Here is a 16,390-nt window from a genome sequence, read left to right on the forward strand (position 1 = left end):
GCATAGGTGCTTCTCCTATTAACACTATCACACCCTCCCTCATCATTTACTCTCTTACCCCCAAAAGCAAAGTTCTCTTCCAGATGATGCTTCTTTAAAGGGGAGGAGTTACTTCTGTTTAATGGAAACAAACTCTATATATAGTAGTTAGAACAAGAGTATCAGAATTTACACTTCAGTTTTGGGTTTCCCTTTAAGTAGCTACACCACATGGGAGCAAATCAGTTACCCTGGCTGATCTTAGTTTTTTCAGGAAAATAGGGCGGAGAAAGTGTATACTCAGTCAATGGTTATTAAGCTTGTGTTCATGAATAAGCTTGAGGGTGTCAGTGAAGCTTTTGAAATTATCTGAACTTTTTTTGTGGACATTTACATATATTTCTAGGATAGAGGTCCATAATGTTGACCAAACTCTCAGGCCTCCATGACCCAAAATGGACTCCAAAATGGCAGAACTGAACTATTTTAAGAAGCTTCCCTGTAGGGCCAGCCAAGTGGCTCAGTTAGTTAAGAGCTTGCTCAAAAGTGTGAGCTCTGAGCAACAGCGGTTCGAGTCCCAGCCCAAGCTGAGCTGCCAACAGGTGGCAGGGTGGCTCAGCTAAAAAAAAAAAAAAAAGAAGCTTCCCTGTTCAGAGTCTGGGCTTCTATAGCTGAGCAAGGTTCTAGGAGAGGGAAAGACTGGATTATGCAGAGGGCCAGTGGTTCAGACAGGCTCCGTAGCTTATTCGTCCCCTTCCTGCCCCCAAGAGGTGGTTCCCCCTTCTGGTCACTACTTCCATTACAGCAGCTGCAGAACCTAAATCATCCACAAAGGCACCCACGCTTCGGGACACACCTGGACCTCTGTTCTTAGTTGAATTAACTAGAAATCTAGGGGGTGGGAGGAAGGTGAAAGGGGGTTGGGGGCTGAGGAGAAGTTGAGACTAATTTGGTTTATGGTTAGAACCAACAGTAAGTCCCCATCCAACGGGTGCCTGAGATAGGAGGGGGGCAGGTGGGAGGCACGCTCTTCCAGTAACCTCTAGAAAGAAGGTGGGGAGCATGTGTGTTTTGTCCCTGGAAGTCTTCCCTGGGAAGCAATCAGTAAGGAAGTTCATTTGCTAAGATTTCTTTCTCCCAGAGGCTGTGCAGTGATAGACAGTACTTTCAACAAACGCTTTATTGGAAATTCTGGGGTTTTATGCAAAACATAAACTCTGGAGGAAACAGTTTACTTTATAAATATATTCAACTTTAGAATTCCTTTAAACAGTGATTGATCTTGGTATGATCTTGTATTTCTGTAGCATTGTATACTCTTCAGGGAACCTTCCCGCACACTGTCTTCTTTGTGCCCTGTTCTGAGTTGAATTGTATCTCTCACACCTCAAAAGATATGTTAAAATCCTAACTCCCAGTACCTGTGAATTTGTCCTTCTTTGGAAATAAAACCTTTGCAGATGTAATCAAGTTAAAATGAGGTCATGCTGGATTATGGTAGGCCCTAATCCAATGACTGGTGTTCTCATAAGAAGAGCGGAATTTGGACACAGGCACACACACAGGAGAGAACGCCATGTGAACATGGAGGCAGAGGTTGGAGTGATGCATCTACAAGCCAAGGAATGCCAGTTATTACCAGCAACCACCAGAAGCTAGGAGAAAGGCCTAGAGCGGACTCTCTCTCAGAGCCTCCAAAAGGAACCAACCCTGCAACATTTAGATTTCGGACGTGAGGCCTTCAGGACTGTGACTAGTAAACTTCTGCTGATTGAAGTCCCCCAGCTTGTGGTCATTTGTCTGGCAGCCCCAGGAAACTAATACCGTCTCATCACAAAGCGGGAGGTATGAGGACAAAGATGGGCATCCCGGTTTTACAAATCATCCTATCGCCGCTGCTACTGCCTAAGAATGTCTCTATAAATTTACCCACCTTTCCTGCTTTCTTCTGATCTTAGAAAAAGAGGGTCTCTCCTCCTTGAGTCCAGCCCTCCCATGCTCTGGATATAACCCCTGCACCCTCCATAGACACACACACACACACACACACACACACACACACACACACACACTGCCTCCCTCTGCTCTGGCTCAAGCGTCTCCCCCCTTTGTCAACAAACAGGCTGGGGTCTCCTCACGCTCAGAGGCCCTGTTCCCTTCCCCATGTCCTCAGGAAAGCACCGCTGCCCGACTTGAGGACCTCCCCAGGCTCATAGTCTGCTCATGCCTTGGTTAGAGATTTGCAGTCCAGCTTCTGAACAGCTCTGCACAGAAAACTGCTCTTTCTGCATTAACCTCCTGCTGCTCCCACAAGGCCTCCTTCACACCTCCTCCAGTGTCAGCTCTGCTCTGCCACCCCATCCTGAGGACATCTTCTTGTTCTCCCTCTAACCTCTCCTCCCTCACAGGCTCCTTCTCCCCACAGCTGACTCTTCATCCCTCTTCTCTCCTCACCTCCTTCCCTCCTAAAGGAAAATCACTTTGGAGCTGGACAGATGCGAGCTCAGATCCCAACGCTGACAGTCCCTGACTATGTATCCCTGGGCTAATCACTGAACTCTCCTGGGCCTACATTTCTGCATCTCTAAATTGGGAATAAACATGGGTGGCTGGATGGCTCAGTTGGTTAGCACGCGTGCTCTGAACAACAAGGTTGCTGGTTTGATTCCCACATGGGCCAGTGAGCTGCGCCCTGGCCACAACTAGATTGAAAACAATGACTTGACTTGGAGCTGATGGATCCTGGAAAAATACACTGTTCCCCAATAAAATTTCTTTAAAAAAATAGTTAAATAAATAAATTGGGAATAAACATCACCCTTTGGTGGGGTTGTTAGGAGAATCCAATGCCAGGACTTGTGCAAAGCCCAGCATAATGCCTGGTATCTGGCAGGCAGACAGACCCTCTAATGTAGTGACTAGCAGGCAACTTCTGCAGTCAGAACACCTGATTTAAATACTGGCTTTGTGATTGTTAGCTGGGGAATATTGGGTAAACCTCCCTGCGCCTCAGTTTCCTCATCTATAAAATAGGGATATCAATGAGTGTATCAAAGTAGTTAGTGCTTGATCAATGGTCCTTGTCACTGTTCTTGTGGCTTCCACCCTGATCCGCCTGAGAGGAAAGACTGTCCCCACAGCATGTAGCAACAGGTTTTGAGTAGAGGTTTACAGGTTCCTGAATGAAAGGTTGTGGGCGCCTGCTGAAAGACTTCAATCTCACTGGTATTCAGCCGGTGGTGAGCAGGGGCCCCTTCTACATTGTTCTCTGCTCTATCCCCCAGCAGGCTCCTGGCATGTGTTAGATGCTCAACTGATATTTTGTAATTAGTAAGTGAACATAAGAATTCATGAACTAAAGAGTTTTGCATTGAGGCCCCTTTTCAAAAATAATATCTACTTGTAAGTGGAAAGGTGGGAAAGGAGGACACCTGAAAAAGGAGTGGTTTCAGAAGCAAAGGGAGAGGGGTTCACAAACTCAGGTGCCCTAGGACATGGGGGCAGGTTGGGAGTTCAATGCTGGTACCCAAACTCCATGCACTGCAATGTCCTCGCCTCCTCGGGGCTAAGTGCCTCTCCTCTCCTGCCTCTCCTGCCGTGCCCTGCGTACAAGCTGGGTCCACCAGACTCTGCTAAAGAAGCCCCTGGTCAGAAATCCATGCCCAGCTAAAGGCATCAAAGTGAATAGAGTCCCCTCCAGCTTTCTGCAAGCACAGTCCTGCCAGGAAGAGAACCTTTTGCTTCAGAAACCATTCTTCACATTTCAACTTAGATGTTACCTACCTTAAGAAGCCAGACATGCCTTACCAGCCTCCTCTCAAAAGGCCTAGCGATCTCTGCTCCTTAATCTCATGACAATTTTTTTATTTCCAATTCATTAACATTTATCAGCGTGCATTGTTAAAGTTGCCAGTTTACTTCTCTATATTCCTGTAGGAGGCAGAATGGCCATCCCAAAGATGCCCGTGCCCTCATCCTCAGGACCTGTGAATATGAAATATGTTATGTTACATGGCTAAAGGGACTGTGCAGATGTAATTAAAGTTACAGGCCTTGAAATGGGGACAGCATCCTGGATTACCCAGGAGGGCCCCATCAAATCACATGAGCCCTTAGAAGCAGAGAATTGCTCAGGCTGGAGGCAGTAGGAGGGGAAGTCATAGAGGGCCCAAACCTGAGAAGGATTTGACTTGCCATTGCTGGCTCTGAGAGGTAGGGGCCCACATGCAACGGCCAGAGTGAGGCTCTCAGAGCAAAGGGCCGTCCGCAGCTGACAGCCAGCAGGGACCAGGGACCTCAGTCCTATCACAGCAAGGAACTGGATTCTGCCAACAACCCAAATGAGTCTAGAAATGGAGCCTTCCTACACACCCCCGATTAGAGCCCAGCTGGCCAACACCTTGATTTTAGCCTTGTGAGACCCTAAGCAGAGAAACCAGTCTAGCCACCCTGAACCTCTGCCCGGCAGAGCTGTGAGATACTAAATGTAGATTGTTTTAAAGCTCTAAGTTTGTGGAAATGTGTTATGACTAACAATCTCCAAAGACTATCAGCTTTGCGGGGTTAGGAGCAAAATCAACTTGTCCAAACCCCAAGTATTTACCGCATTGCCTGCCATTTGGTAGGCTCTCAAAAAATCCTGTTGGGGGGCCGGCCGAGTGGCTCAGTTGGTTAAAAGTTGGCTTAAGAGCTCAAGCTCTGAGCAACAGGGTGGCCCGTTCAATTCCCACATGGGCCAGTGACGCTGCGCCCAAGCTGAGCTGTTGCTGAGCTGCGAACAGGTGGCAGGATGGCTCAGCTGGTGTAACAACAAGAGAGCCTGTTTGATGGTGGGCTATGCCCACCCGCAACTAAGACTGAACTCGGCACCTTGAGCTGAGCTGCTGCCCAGATGGCTCAGTGGATAGGGCATGCACTCTTAACAGCAAGGCTGCTGGTTTGACTCCCACATGGGATGGTGGCTACGCCCACCCACAACTAAAATTGAACACAGCATCTTGAGCTTAGAGGCCATGAGCTGCCAACGGGAAGCCCTGGAGAGTGACTGACGCCCTCCATAACTAAGATTGAAGAACAACAACTTGGCTGGTCCCTCTCTCCAATTCCCCAACACTGTTCCCCTCCCCCAATTCCCCAATAAAATCTTAAAACAAACAAAGAAAAAAAAAACACCCTGTTGGATGGATGAATGAAAACCTACTCTTCCACTAGGACTTGCTTTGAAGGTAACTACTTAAGACATCTTGGAAAAACAGAATCCAGTTCACCACCAGCGATTGTAGGGGAAGTTTTCAAATGAAGATACCTAGAAACTGGACCTTCTCTGCAGACTGAGTGAGCTGGGCGCCCGGGGGCCTCTGACACTGGATTTTATGTTCTAATGGAGAAGTAACAGCTGCTCCCTGGAGACACAGGTCCTGACTCCCTATCCCACACGTGCAGCTCCTTTGGCAGTAAACAACGCTGCTTGTGAGAGCTGTGTGTGTGCTTGTGGGCACATGCATGTGCCCATGGCATGGCGACTAGAGTGCGAGGGCACTGTGAGCAGGAGTGGGGACGTTTCAGTGTGAGTGTGGGAGTCTGTGAGGACAAACGGCGCCCCTTATGAACACGTGCATGCATGTGAGTGGAGAAGCAATCCTTTCTAGGATGATTTCTCATCCCACCCTGGAAATTGCAAGTGGCCCAACATCTGACATGTGACATTTAAAAGGATTTCCTTGAAGAGCTCCTTAAAAGAATGAACTCCCCCAGCCCACTGAAAATGGGATCCTATTTATGAAAATACGGTATTTCACACAACTTTTTAGGAATGTTATGCCAATGAAATGAACTATACCTGTTTAGAAAAAAAATCGTTTATACTTGGCTCTTGATAGCTTCTGAAATTATGAAGACATTTTTCTTCCAGACTGCTTTTGTTCTTAGCTCAGGAATAGTCCAGACACAAATGTCCTAATATTTATTTTATCTATTATTATTTTTATTTATTTATTTATTTTTTAAGATTTTACTGGGGAGTTGGGGAGGGAACAGTGTTGGGGAATCGGAAAGGGGAACAGACAAGTTGCTGTCCTTTTGTTCTTCAGTCTAGTTGTGAAGGACATCGCTTCACTGGCTCATGTTGGTATTGTGATCATTGCGCTCTTTCTGGCTGAGAGGGATCAGTCACCAGTCATCGGATGGCTGCTCACAGCAGCTCACGGCAGCTTACACTGCTGGCCGCTCATGCTGGCTGCCGCCCACTCATGGTAGCTTACAGCAGTCCACTGCAGCCCTGCTGCAGCCTACGTCATCGCCAGCCACTCACGGCAGCCCAGCTCCAGGTTGAGCTGTTGTTCACCGTCTTAGCTGTAGAGGGCAGTGTCATTGGCCCATGTGGGATCCAAACTGGGGCCCTGCTGCTCAGAGCTCATGCTCCCAAGCGAACTCTTAACCAATGAGCCACTCGGCCAGCCCCTAACATTTTAAAACAGGAAATCTAAGAGAGGCTTGTGTCTAGTAGTGGAATGAATCTTGCCCAGAGTAACAGGGCAGGGGAAAATTCTGAGATCAGAGACTCAAAGCATTTCAGAACTTTAGAAAGGATTAATTAATGATTAACAATAAAATAAATAGTTAATTAACAACTTTTTATTGAGTGCCTACTGTGAGCCAGGCACCAGGCTAGGCCTGTCAGGCTACCCACCTCATTTTGCACATGAAGAGCCAGAAAGTTGCTTGCCCCAAGTCACACAGCCAGTTACTATCAGAACTGGGCCAAGGGTTTAAGTTCATCACCCAAATTCATCGCTGTTTGTACTTGAGCACCATGTTCTCCTCTGGAATTCTCAACTTCAGCGTTTAGTCCCTCTGGGTACCTACCCAAACTGCCTGCAGCAGCCCTGCAAAGCCTATTATGTCCCAGTTCCTCACCCTTTATCCCTCCTTTCCGTTAAAACACTCCTAAGGTGTGTCTCTCCTACATAAACCAGTTTGGAGTCACATTTGGAAAGAATCTAATACGTCTTCAAAAGGATTGGCAGTTTGACAACAATGACGCTGAACCGCAGGTCTGCTCAGCAGTCCAGGTGAATCCTCGTGGGTCAGGACTGGCTGGCGTAGTCTTCCATCCATGCTTCCACCCATTGCTAAGAACACTATGTTACTCCCTCACTTCCTCAAGAGTTTTCACTAGCTCCCCATTGCCCACAGGACAAAATGCAGCTCCTTAACTGGCCATCCAAGGCTTTTTTTTTTTTTTATTGGTTACACTTTGTTTTCATGCTACAATGGCACAGTTGACTCTTTCAGGGAGTGTGCAGCTCACAGTGGCCCATGCGGGGATCGAACCGGCAACCTTGGTGTTATCAGCACCATACTCTAACCAACTGAGCTAACCAGTCACCCCTGACATCCAAGGCTTGCAGTCATCTAACTTCACCTCCGATTATTTCACCCCTCTCCCCAGTGCTCCAGTGATCTACCCTCTTAGTCCTCTCCTTGGGAGCCCACTCCTGGGTCCTCTTTACCTGTACAAACCCCTCTGATTCTATAGGACCAGGAAACGCTCCTGCTGACTTTACCTGTCCCTTCTCAGAATTCCAGCTGAGCTTATGCCTTCAATTACTCTCCCCCATTACCATTATCTATTTCCTTGCATTGTTCATGAGTTTCCCTGGAATATGTTTCTCCTCCAAAACACACTGGTAACAGTGACACTGCACTGTTATTTGTCTCATATTCCTCACAATATGGCCTAGGATAGTGAAGACCTAGAGTAGATGCTTCAGAAATACTTGGACAAACCAAGTGAGGCAAAGCAGAGCTAGCATCCTTTACGTCTCAGTTTAAAGGCCACTTCTTCAGAAGCTCGCCTGGTCCTGGCATCTCCCCAAATTATAAAAACAGGGTTCTAATCTCTTTGAATAGTCATTTCCTTTTTGGCACTCATCACATGTTGCATTGTTTTTTATGTAGCTCTGTTGAGTGACTGCCTCCCACTGGCCTATAAGCCCTACTGAACACCTGTATGGGTCACCTCTATATTCCCAGTATCTAGTCTGATGCATGATAGAGGCTCAAAACTACTGGTTGAAAGAACGACTTAGAGAAGAAGAGACTACCTGCTTCTGGTACCCGTAATTGCTCTCAGGAACTCCGTAAAGTTGAGTCTGGGAGGACTAGTATCTCTGGGGTTAGTGACTACAACCCCAGCCACAGAGCAAGTTATGGCAGTTCCCCTTTCCTGAGTGCTTGGTACATGCCAGGCACTGTACTGGCTGCTTCCCCTGCACCCCCCAGTTACTCTCCACTACACCCATGGGCACTAAGTACCATGATCAGCAACATTTTACATATGAAGGATCTGAAGCTCTGCATTCGTACCCCTCCCAGCCATACCTGCCATGTGTGTTTCCCATCTGGCAGGAGAAAGAATCTCTAGCATACGGAATGGCAGAGAAGCCTCAGAAATGCTTTTGAAAATGCATCAATGCATCAGAACTACCCCTGCCTTCAAAGGAATGAAATCCAGCTGCTGAACAAGCTGGAAATCAACAGCTGTCCTGTCCGTGCAGACATATGTAAAGCAGATGCAAACAGACCCATGGGCCTGGTCAGACTCTTGGAGGTGGTGAGAATGCCCCAAAGCCAGAAACAGCATGTTAGAAGAGACAGTGCAACTTGAGAAATCTGGTTTGAGTAAATCGCAAACCCACCTGAGCCCCAACCCTTCCAGGGCATTCAAAGTCCTTTAACACATTATCTCAATCGTCTCTCCCCTCTACCATGTGGCAGTGACAATGCCTCAAGTCCACACGGAGGCTCAGAGAAGAAGCCAGCCTGCTCAGGCCCATGAAGATGGGAAGTGATGAATCAGGGTTAGCATCAATAGCCTAGGAACAACTTCCCACAGGACTGGGTAAGGCTACTACTCCCTCTAACCAAACCTCATTTGTGCAGAAGTAGCAGCTGGAGAAACAGCTGCCAATGGAACACTGGCCCCCAGTTTCCAGCTGCGAACCATCAGCTTTACTGGGTTGTTTCTTGGTGGCCCTGCCATGGGAGGCTGTGATTAGGCAAGCATAGCTCCAAGAGGTGTTCCTGTAGCAGGCCACTGCAGAGGTAGCTGTTTGAGTGCAAGGCCTTGAAGACCTCTGAGAGACTAAATATACAAATGGACAATGGCCAGACCATATATAAAAATAGAACTCTGACCAACAATCTGAAGCAACCAGTTCGGAGAGCCAACCCACTGTCTGTAGCAACCGGTCCAGGAAGCCAACAACAACCCAGTAGCAATTGGCCCCAAACAGCCATGACTTCATAACTGACAGCTTTCCCTAATTTCTGCGACCACTGGCAACTTAGGACCAACTGGAGAAAGCCAAATACGCTCCCCTAATCAATCACATTGATGCCCACTAGGTAACCCACCTCCAGCTTCTCCATGCTAACAGCCTTCCATCAGAGCACACCTGAAGACGTCCCCTTTTTTCCCCACAACATTTTACCACTCCTCTACACACCAAAAGCAAGTGATGGTGGCTGACCCCCTTGCTGTAGCAAACTCAGACTAGAGTTCCTTTGTTTATTCTCATTTGGGTGGTCTTTGTTTATTTCCACACCTCCTAATTGCCTCATTGTTTTGTGCCTCAGTCTTCTTACCTGTAAAATGGGATCGTAATTTTGGGTGTAAATCTTTGGGGAGGAAACTGCCTTGGATTGTGGGGGAACCTCTGTTGCTCCCCCACCCCCTGGATCACCTCTGATCTTTTTCTTTTTAAAGATTTTATTGGGGAATTGGGGAAAAGGAACAGCGTTGGTGAATCGGGGAAGGGGAACAGACAAGTTGCTGTCCTTTTGTTCTTTAGTCTAGTTGTGGAGGACGTCGCTTCACTGGCCCGCCCATGTTGGTATTATCATTGCGCTCTTCCCAGGTGAGGCAGATTGGTCGCCGGCCACTGGACAGCCACTCATGGCGGCTTTTGGCAGCTCACGCCAGCTGCCAGCCACTCACAGTAGCTTACGCAGCCCTACGCTGTCGCTGTCGCCGTTGCCTCACGGCAGCCCAGCTCCCAGTCAAGCTGTTGTTCACCATCTTAGCTATAGAGGCACAGCATCACTGGCCCTCATGTGGGATCCGAACCAGGGCCCTGCTTCTCAGAGGTGGTGTCCCAAGCCAACTCTTAACGAACGCGCCACTTGGCTGGCCTATGGATGACCTCTGATCTTAATTCAGCTGTCATAAAACCCACTTCCCCTTTGTTCTGAGCACACCCGGCTATATCCACATATCCAGGTCCTTCACCATTCTCAAGGGAGAGACGTGCAGCCCAGGCAGAAAAAGTGCCTACTTACCCAAGGTCCTCTCCTCTGGAGGCCTCTGAGAAACAAGGGTGAGTCTCCAGTTTCTCCCCGCTGATTCCCAGACTCCAAAATCAAGCATGTGAGCCTTTTTAAGAACGCCACATGTGTTGGCATATACCTATGATAAGCTGAGGCAGGCTAAAGAGAGCAAAAATGCGCTCAGGAGTGAGCTACCAGGAGCCATAGTAGTGTTCCAACCAAAGCCAGTGGTGGCCTGTACAGAGCTCTGCCCTCTGCAGGGACTTTTCCTCCTTGGCTTCAGGGGGACCCAAGCAGTCTCTCTGAGCCTGTTTTCTTTGGGGCGACTGCCTGGCTCCAGAGGAGCCCCTTCTCCTTCCCTGAGGTCAGCTCCACCCAAGGCTGGCCCCGCCTTCTCATGCAGGACAAAAGCAGAGACATGATAGTAATAGTTACCATTCTTTTTAGCGCTATGCCATCTGTTATTTTAACAGCCTCACTGTGTCAACTCTTTTAATCCTCAGAACAAACCACTGAAGAATGTACCATTATTAGCATATCCACTTTCACAAATGGGGAAACTGAGTCACAGAGCAGTTAAATGATGTGCCCAAGGTCACACAACTAGCAAGAAGAACAGTGATGCAAACCCAGGTCCAGAGATGAGCTCTTCACTGCCTCCCGTACCGACTCTGAATGTTTTCAAATGAACACAAATGTTAACAGAAGAATCACTGGGTGTTCCAAAGTTGGGAGCAAGATTCACTGATGTTGCAGAGAAATGCTGGGTTCTTTCTCATTTAGTCTTAGTTCATTTTGGCTCCACAAACATCCATTAACCCCCAAGAGAAGTCCAAGGAGACAGAAATGAATAAGACCTTCCCTACCTCAGGTCTAGCGCTTTTCTGGGAACGAGGGGGCCAGCCTGCTAATCCCCCCACTCAACACCTCAGGGCCTCCCAAATGGTGAAATGTGTCTGACATTCAAAAGACAGCAGAATGTACAGATCACTAGACAATATGTGTGACACCAGTGAGGTCAGTTTGACATGCAGATTCCTGGGTCCCAGCCCAAACCTGTGAGGCCAGCCCTCCAGGGCTGAGGCCTTAGAACCCGAATTCTTAGCTAGCACCCCAAGTGAGTCTGAGCAATAGTCTGGGAAACAGTGAATGCAGAACTGGGACTCTCTGAAGTCCCTTTCTAGGGACAGTCAATACAGCCTGCATTTTAAGTGTGGAGAGCGTCACACGGACTTGCCTACTGGCCCTAACCAACACTTCCCAAATGCCTTAGCTGCAGGGCCAGGCGGAGAGGGACAGAGCTTCAGGAAGGTCCCTCTGGGCCCTCAGGTAGATCAGTCCTTTAAGTCAAGTGCTGCCAGGTCTGTTAGAAGGCAAACCCTGAACGCACAGGGCCAAATGGGGCCACATTGGTAGAGACTAGTGTGTCTCCCCAACTAGACGAGCTGCGGGGGATGGGGGGGGAGTGAGGTCGGGTTTGCTCCTTTTTACTGGTTAACTCCTTCCCATCGCCCCCTCCCTCCTTCTGACACTTTGGGGACTTTCAGTAATTGTCAGCTGAATGAATAAATTAATGACAGAGGGAGACAGAGGTGTTAACAGCTAACAGTAATTCAAGCAGAATGGAGTAAGTGCTAAATGGTGGTGGAATGACTCATTATTGCTGACATGGAAGGAAGGAGGGAAAAGGCATTCATCCTTTCGCCCCTGCACTGTCGAAACAGAGCCTTAACTCTTCCTCCCTTCCTCTCTCCCTCACATTCAGAAGAGAGCGGAATATGCATGAGTATCATTTCAAGAATAATTCCAAAACGAGCACCCATACACTCACTGCTTTTCTGCCCCCCAGGGTAAGAAATAGGAACTTGCTGGAACCCCAGAAGCCTCCTGCGTTCCCCCTCTGTGACATCCCATCACCCCCTCTTCCCCTCATCCAATCTCGGTCCTAAATCGGGTGTGAACCATTTTCTTGCTTTTCTTTATAGTTTGGCCGTGAATGTATGTCATTAGACAACACATTGATTTTGAACTTTCTATGACTGGACATTTTCTTCTGTGGCTTGCTTCATTTCTGCGATGTTTTTTTGGAGTTTTGCCCATGTCGATGCTTGTGGTGGTCGTTCATTCCTGCTCAGTGCCGCCCGGTGAGTCTGTTGTGTAAACACCCCCCAATATACTTAGCCATACACGTTGATGGTCATTCCGATTGTGTCCAGTCTTTGATGATTGCTAGCAATGCTGCTAAAATTGGCTCCTAATACACATGGGCATGAATCTCTTTAATATATTTAAGAAGAATTGCTGGGGTATACAATTTTTAACTTTACCAGGCAATGTCTAACTGTTTTCTGAAGTGGTTGTACCTACTTTTAGGCATTTTCATCTGGAGTTCACCTCACTCAGTAGACCAGGGTGGACTCTCTACAACAGGTCTGTAACATCAATTGGACTTCCTTGGTTTCATCAAGCTGAGAGTTTGGGAGAAGCTGAGGGCAAAAATGGTCCAGAGGCCACCAAAGGGAATAAGACCAAGGTTTGTTGGCTATGGTGACAGTTAAGATTATGTTTTGCTGTGACAGATGCCCCCAAATAACAGCAGATTAAACAAGATAGAAGATAGAAGTACATTCGTCTCCCACATAAATGAAGACTGCAGGTCAGCTAACCAGGTTTCTTCCATCCAGTTCCACTCTCCTCGACACATTGCTTAAGCTGCTTAAACTCCAAAGAGGCTGCTTGAGCTCCAGCCATCACATCTATATTTCAGCCAAGAAGAAGGAGAAAAGAAAAAGTTTCACTTTTTTAAAAATACATTTTCAGAAAATCACACAAGACACTTCCTCTGATATCCCAGTGGCCAGACTTAATCTCAAAGATATAACTAACTGCAAGTGATCCTCAGAAACGGATCACTTTATTCTCAATATGCCCAGCTACAAGCTGGAAGCTCATTTAAAGAAGAGAGAATTGATTTGTAAGACAATGAACATTCTCTGCCATAGATGTCCTTGTTCAGAGGAGAATTTCCAAGCAGTTCTGCCTAATAGTCTCACTACACAAATGTACACACACATACATATCCCACAACACAAGATGTCCGTTAGTAAAATGCATATTTAAACAAGGCCACATCCTCACACACTGCAAGCTATACTATCTGCTCACCTAGGAAACTGTGGTGTCCACAGGCCCAGTGTTAAAGGCAGTTTTTACCCCAGTTACAGTCTTGGCAATTAAAGTCCCTTTGGTACATAAACACAGCACTGAAACTGAGATGGGATGGCCTAGAAGCGCACACATCCAGCCCAGGTACCGGTAAGTAAATATACAGTAAATATGTAAACTTAACTGCAAGCAAGTCCATTTCTAACATCCCAGTAATTATCTGCCTCAAGAGCCCCCTAACTACTAGAAAAATATTATCAAAGTCGTGTCTATTTCAAGGCCCTTTGTAATCTGATCCAACCCACCTTTTTAGCTATAATCATCGTCAAACATAGACCAAAATAAAATAGTAACAATAATAATGATGATGGTAACAATAACAACAACAACAACACTGGACGTTACCACTAAGTGGTGCATAGTATGGGCCAGTTCCTGTGGTAGGCTGTTGACGTACATCCTCTCATTCAGTCCTCACTGGACCCTTCCAATATTTGTATTTTTGCCATTTTACAGATGAGGAAACTGAGGCTCAAAGAGGCCAGGGCATTTCCCCAAAGTCCTAAAACTAGAGTGATACCAGAATTCTCTAGTGTGGTCAAGCCCTGCTCGCCTTCGAGAGTGCAGCTCAAATGTCCTTTCCTCCATAACCCACCCCTCAACCCCTAAGTAAAATGAAATGCTTCCTGCTCTGCGCTTCCCTGGCCCATGTTCATCCTGGTTTATAGTACTTTCCAACAAGGATTCAACAGTTTCTCTCTGGGCACCTATTCTGTGCCAGGCGTCATGTTGTGTGGCTGTGTTCCTGTCTCTGCCCAGCTAGATCCGGGTATGTTGGTGGACGGATTAGCGTGTCTTTTTTAAAAAAAATCAAAAATTATTTTAATTATTCTGAAATATTCATAACATAAAATTTACTCTTAATTACTTTTAAGTGTATAGTTCAGTAGTGTTCAAGTATAATTACATTGTGCAACCAATCTCCAGAACTCTTTCATCTTGCAAAACTGAAACTGTACCCACTTAAGAACAATTCCTCATTCCCCCCTCCCCCCAGCCCCTGGCAACCACCCTTCTCCTTCCTGTCTCTGTGAATCTGCCTGCTCTAGGTACATTATATAAGTGGAATCGCACATTGTGTGTCCTTTTGTGACTTAGTTATTTCATTTAGCATAATGTCCTCATGTTGTAGCATGCGTCAGAATTTCCTTCCTTTTTAAGGCTGAATAATATTCCACTGCATGTATAGACCACAATTTGTTTATCCGTTCATCCATCACTGGACACTGGGTTACTTCTACCTTTGGCTATTGTGAATCATGCTGCTATGAACATGGGTGTACAAATTCCTCTTTGAGACCCTGATTTCATTTCTTTCTGGGTGTGTGCCCAGAAGTGGAATTGCTGGATCATATGGTAATCTATGTGTAATATTTTGAGGAGCCTCATAGTGTTTTCCACAGTGGCTACACCACTTTACGTTGCCATCACAGTACATAAGGTTTCCCATGTCTCCACATGCTCACCGACACTTGTCAATTTTTTTTTTAAGATTTTTATTGGGGAATTGGGGGAAGGGACCAGCCAAGTTGTTGTTCTTCATCTTAGTTGTGGATGGCGCAGCTAGCTCAGCTCCAAACCTAGTCGCCATCTGGCAACCCATTGGCAGCTCGTGGCCTCTAAGCTCAAGGTGCTGTGTTCAGTCTTAGTTGCAGGTGGGCGTAGCCACCATCCCATGCAGGAATCGAACCAACAGCCTTGTTAAGAGTGTACGCTCTATCCACTGAACCATCTGGGCAGCCGCTCAGCTCAAGGTGCCAAGTTCAGTCTTAGTTGAGGGTGGGAATAGCCCACCATCAAACAGGCAGTCTTGGTGTTACACCAGCTGAGCCATCCTGCCACCTGTTCGCAGCTCAGCAACAGTTCAGCTTGGGTGCAGCGTCACTGGCCCATGTGGGAATCAAACCGGCAGCCCTGTTGCTCAGAGCTCGCGCTCTTAGGCCAACTCTTAACCAACTGAGCCACTTGATTGGCGCTTGTCATTTTTTTTTTAATAGTAGCCATCCTAATGTGTATGCGGTTCTCATTTTTATTTTTTATTTTATTAAAAAAAATTTTTTTTAGATTTTTTATTGGGGAATTGGGGGAGGGGAACAGACAAGTTGCTGTCCTTTTGTTCTTCATTCTAGTTGTGGAGGACGTCGCTTCACTGGCCCATGTTGGTATTATCATTGCGCTCTTCCCAGGTGAGGCAGATCTGTCACCGGCCCCTGGACAGCCACTCATGGCAGCTCTAAGCAGCTCACGTTGGCTGCTGACTGCTCATGCTGGCTGTCAGCCACTCATGGTAGCTTTATAGCAGCCTACTGCAGTAGGGGCTGCAGCCTACACCATCACCGGCGACTCACAGCAGCCCAGCTCCAGGTCGAGCTGTTGTTCACCATCTTAGCTGTAGAGGGCACAGTGTCACTGGCCCTCATGTGGGATCCAAACCGGCGTCCTGCTGCTCAGAGCTGACATCCCAAGCCAACTCTTAACCAATGCACCACTTGGCCGGCCCTGCGGTTCACTTTTTTAAAAGTCTTGCTAAATGAGCCCAGACCCTGGCATATCAGAATGTTTATGGAATGAATGAATGAATTTGACCACAAATGGATGAGGCAGTTTTGGTTTCTAGGATTTGTCCTATAAATAGTCTCCAATAGATTGGAGGTCAAGAGCCTGAATTTGAACTGTTAGACTATAAGACCACACATCTTGTATGAAACAGCAGCTTTCCCCCATCCCCAAGGGGTTTGGTTCTGCCTGCCAGGCCCCAAAGGCCCATCCTCAGTCCTCTCGGTGAGCAGCTTCTTGGGGTGAGAGGAGGCAACCTTTTCCTAGAGTCACCTCTTCAACCTGGCTGCACTCTGCCCAA

The sequence above is a fragment of the Hipposideros armiger genome, unplaced genomic scaffold, assembly GCF_001890085.2.
Source record: "Hipposideros armiger isolate ML-2016 unplaced genomic scaffold, ASM189008v1 scaffold_272, whole genome shotgun sequence".
Taxonomy (NCBI): domain Eukaryota; kingdom Metazoa; phylum Chordata; class Mammalia; order Chiroptera; family Hipposideridae; genus Hipposideros; species Hipposideros armiger.